The sequence below is a fragment of the Abrus precatorius genome, unplaced genomic scaffold (genome assembly GCF_003935025.1).
Source record: "Abrus precatorius isolate BTA unplaced genomic scaffold, Abrus_2018 Scaffold7, whole genome shotgun sequence".
Lineage (NCBI taxonomy): Eukaryota > Viridiplantae > Streptophyta > Magnoliopsida > Fabales > Fabaceae > Abrus > Abrus precatorius.
Genome location: NW_020874417.1, coordinates 33,403,897 through 33,408,933, shown reverse-complemented (window position 1 = coordinate 33,408,933; position 5,037 = coordinate 33,403,897). Strand labels below are relative to the sequence as shown.

Below are 5,037 nucleotides of genomic sequence, written 5' to 3'. Positions count from 1 at the left end.
TTACAGTCAATTAAAAATGTATACATTTTAACTTTTATGGAGTTAATTAAGAAATTAGTAATAGTAGAAAAATGCTTAAAATTATGATATAATAATCAAATGCTATAAAATTACAAATTGTTAATTTTAATAACAGCTACTTTAAATATGTTTAATTGATTAGCAGAGTAAACTGCCTTAGTGGTATATATGCTCGGGTTATGACCATATCAAATTAGCAAAGCAGATATACAAATGTCCACAAAATGCAAAACCATCAAAGCTTCATTTATTTAATATTTATTGGAAGTACAAAGACAGAGCCCTAGTTGCAGTTACAAATCCTCATATTATTCTTGCTCACTATGAGCTGTAACTCATATTATTCTCGCTCACTATGAGCTCGTAAGCACCATACTACATATGATTAAGTAGTTATTCAGTAAAAAGCTTTCAAAATTGAAGATAGACGACCCTTTCTACCCTTATTCTCTTCCTCACTTTGCTGAGGCTGAGCATCTGCAAAGTAGGATTCGCTCTGCTTCTTCAGTAGCTTCTCAACTTGTTCACCAGACCCAGGGAACGCAAGATTCTTCACTAGCTTATGTATCTGACTTATCACATTGTCTTTCTCACCTTCACAATTTCAATCACCAAGTAAATTACCCAAGCAGCTATGTTTCACATGCCATAATAACATAAAATTAATATTCAATATATACCTGCGAGGAAGTTCCTTTGGTTGTTCTCAGCATTGATACCAAAAGCAACCAAATGAAAATCTGTGGAATCGTTGATGGCAACTGGGTGAGATGCTGGAATTACGAATATATCGCCTTCAGACAACTTGGCTCTGTAACTCTGCACTTTTCTAGTTCCTTCTTGTTCCTCCTCCTCTTCCTGCTCTTGCTCTTGCTTTTGCTGTTGCTCTTCTAGACCCACAAGTTCAAGTTTTGCTTTTCCCTTGTTAACCACTAGTACCACTATGGCCTTTGAATTGTAGTGTGGCAGAAGAAGACCTCCCTAAATTTAAAAAAAAAAGGGTATTTCTAAGACTCATTAGCAAAGAATCAAGCATGCAAATAATTAATTGTAGGGAATAATGGTATACCCTAGTTTGTTTGTGGGTGTTTTGCATACATACCTCCTTAATCTCTACACAGTCGAGGGAGATATCCAATTCCTGAAGCTGTGGGTTTTTGTGTGGGGGGATCTCAAAGAACTTGCCAAACTTGTTGGAATAGATTGGGCCTCGGCTTCTCAAGTTGAAAGGTTCATTTTCAGAGGAAATGGATTTTCTTGAGCTGGATTTGGCGTCTTTGCTCAGCTCCTGGATCTGTTCCTTTGACACTTCCACTAACACTCCCACCTCTTGCTCCTCCTCTTCCAATAGAGTCTTCTCTATCTCCTCGAATGGTGCCTATATTTGCAATGTAACCATTAGAGCATGATGGTCATTTTTTAGTGTAACAAAATTAATTACACGTGAATTAAATTTAGACAAATTAGATATTGATGCGTTGCTTGCTTACATCAAAGGAGGCCTCAAGAGTATTCTCGCTGAACCCGCGCAAGAAGGATTCTTGATCTTCACTGCTAAACGGGAAGAAATCCTATAGAATAGAGAAGGGAATGTAAGTAAGCAGTGCCTTGAATTAGTTAATCTAATGTTAATTTTTATTAAGCAGTGTACCTGGACTTTGCCGGGTTGGTTAGCGGGTACAGCGAGTTTTACTACTTTGAGATTCTGGTTGTCGTCTGGGTTAAGCAGATAGAATGGGGTACCTGCTGGGATTCTGAGTGCATCCCCACGCTGAAGTTTGTAAGACTCTCTTTCGTCAGGGCTCAACAAGGTAATTAAGGCACTCCCTGCAATTAATCCCAATATAATTAACATATTGATTAAGGTTAGTCGTCATTGGTTAACTGTTAATTGATTAATACAAACAAGTGATGATTTAAATGATTGTTATTTAATTACCGTCGAGGACAACAAGGAGGAAATCAGCATCAGCGTGGTAGGGGAGAAGCAAGACGTTGGGTTTGAACTTATACTGAACAATTCTGTATTCTCGGAGGTTCTGGAGTTTGTTGGAGCGCTGTTCGAACCTCTGGAGAACACGAATGTAACCGTATTTGTTGTTGACTAGTGTGTGGAACTTGTTGTCATTAAAGTGAAAAGGGTTCTTTGGTTTTTGTGGCTCTGATTCTGGACCTTGCTCTTTTTCGCTCTCCTGCTCCTTGTTATGATGTTTGCTCTGTTCTTTGTGCTCATGCTCCTGTGGGCGTGGAAATGGTTGATCCTGCTCTTCTTGTTGGTGCTGGTGCTCTTCGTGCTTGTGCTCGCTTTCCTGGTGAGGATGCGGTTGGCGTGGTTGTGGTTGATCTTGCCCTTCTTCTTGGTGTTTGTGCTCGCTTTCATGGGGAGGATGAGGTTGGCGTGGTTGCGGACGTGGGCGTGGCGATGGTTGATCCTGCTCTTCTTGTTGGTGCTGGTGCTCTTCGTGCTTGTGCTCGCTTTCCTGGTGAGGATGAGGTTGGCGTGGTTGCGGACGTGGGCGTGGCGATGGTTTATCTTGCTCTTGTTGTTCCTTTACCTCCTTCTCACCCTCCTGGCTTTGTCTGTGTGATTCTGCATGTTTCTTCTCTTGATGTGATGGAGGTTCTGCTTCTTCTTGGGGCTCTTCGCTCTGAGGGTCCTTAAAGTGTTTGCAGCTAGTTAGCATGCATGTTGCCTGTATGCATGTTGCTCTCTCTTGCAAATCTGAAGGCACTTTTGGTAACTGGGACTCTCATTTTGCAAGTGGGCAATGCCGAATGAGACGGAAACTGATGCCAGGAAAACAATTCCAAGCAACAGGAATAGTGGAGAGCGAGCTTTCATCATGGTGGCTATATTCTATGACTTAAACTGTTTACTGCGAAGATGACAAGAAAATGGGGGTGATATGAAGCGTATTTATAGTTAAAGAAGAGAGGGAATGTGGTTAAAATGCATGGACATATGGCCCCGGGTGGCATGCAGATTGACGAGTGTTGAAATGAACAAAAATGATGTGGCTGAAGGGAATGAATGGTCCAGTCCTTGAAGATATAGATGGATGCGGCGATCTTGAGAAGCCAGCAGGAAGGTAAAGGGGTCGTGGCTGCGTTTTGCTTCAATTTGATGTATTTGGACATCCTTTTGCATAAGATACTTTTGATCTTGTCTCTTCATCAGTCCCAGTTAGGTTGCCTGTTCGTGCCTATAACAACGGGAATAAGAACAGTAATGGGATAGGATTTCTGCAGTTTTGGGGTATTAATTACTTTTGGGTAAATTAGATTCAAGTTTAACAAATATAAATTTTTTTAAAATATGAATGTAATTTTTATTTACTGTTTCGAATATTAAATTATTTATACCCATTTTCGTGTAGATAATATATTTTTTTATGTGCGTCCCCATTACTTACAAGATAGACTTAGACGGAGGGAGTATGGGAGCAGAGTAGGAAAAAAATCGGTGGCGATAACCCATGAGTGAAGGAGTGTGTGTGTCAAAATAATATTAAAACTATTAAATAAAAACAATAAATAGCCTTTGAACTAGCCTGCTAATTTGCGAGTCCCACTCATTTAAATTACAGTTTAAATTAGACCAAACAAACTTACAAAAATGATCCTATATTTTTATCAGTTTTGTTAATTAACCGATAATTACACTGACTTATTAATTTCATTTTATCTAGTTATATGAATTTTAAAGTACCATACCCCAAAACTATAATATTTTAGGAGTGTTTACTTAAATTTAAAGTCAAATTTCTCATGTAAATGTTTATCTTATTGTGGGATTTTTAAAAAAAATTTCCGCTAAATGTAAAACCAATCCTAATTGAAAGAAACCTGAAATTGTTATTGTACTTGAGCGTATCAAGATATTAAAATACAACTAAATAAATCAATAAATAATTTAAATATCTAAAATTAAATTTATAAATATATATATATATATATTATTTTTTATATAAATATATTAAAAATATTTTCTAAAATTTAAAAAGACACAAAAAAGATATTCTACTTTATGAAAAACATTTTCTATAAATAAACAAACTGATACTTACGGTGGAGAAAAGGTAAGTTATTGATCCCTCTCCACTGTATATATTTTAATATTTTATATTTCATGTCCTATGTTAATATTTTATGAAATATCTTTTTTTTCGTTTAACTTATGCTAATATATTTTTTTATTGTCATGATAATTTATTGATTGATAACTATTAAATTTGTATTTGTGTACTGTATTTTTATTTCTTTTTCGGATAATACTTTAATTTAATTTTCTTCATACCAAGTAAAGTTTCAATTTTTATAGAGGTTAAAATTTTATTTTATAATCCGTAACAATACCCTTTAATCTTATATATTGATAATTCATGATCAATTTGATAGAGATTGAATTTTCTTTTTTATAATACATTTTTATTTTACATTTTAATTCAAAAAATTATATGTTATTTTTCATTTCAATAATTTGATACAATATTAAATTTATCTTTTTATTCATTTTAAGTTGTACAGATAAATATTTTTTAATACAGGGGTGGAAATGTTATGTAAAGAAAATTAGCTTTTAAATATGTTAATTTTTAAATTGCACTATTTTTCTTATGCATATAGTTAAAAAGTATAAATGAATGTACATTGATATTTAAATTAGAAAAAATATCATCATATAGCATACAAAGTTTACATGAAGTTGTATATTAATACCTAATTTACAGTAATAACTATTTATATGATAGAAATTTTACATTAAAATTGTAGAAACTTCTCCATGTCGTTTTTCAACGAAAAATATTTTGTAGATGCCCGTGAAGCTGTTTACACTAGAAAAGGAAAGAAATAGAGGAAAGGATGATAGAAATGACAAGTAATATAATGAGACAGAAATAGAAAATTAAGAAGAGATGAAAATAATTAAATATGTGTATGTTGAAACTGTTTAGTGTTTACTAATGATAATAATTTTTTAGTAGCACTATGTTCATTTTTTCTATCAAGACGTGG

General features: G+C 34.5%; 1 pseudogene; it reads right to left on the bottom strand.

Annotated features, from left to right (window-relative positions):
• Nucleotides 1-418: 418 nt before the first annotated feature.
• On the bottom strand, nt 419-2,866 carry LOC113873712 (annotated as a pseudogene).
• Between the last annotated feature and the right edge of the window lie 2,171 nt (nt 2,867-5,037).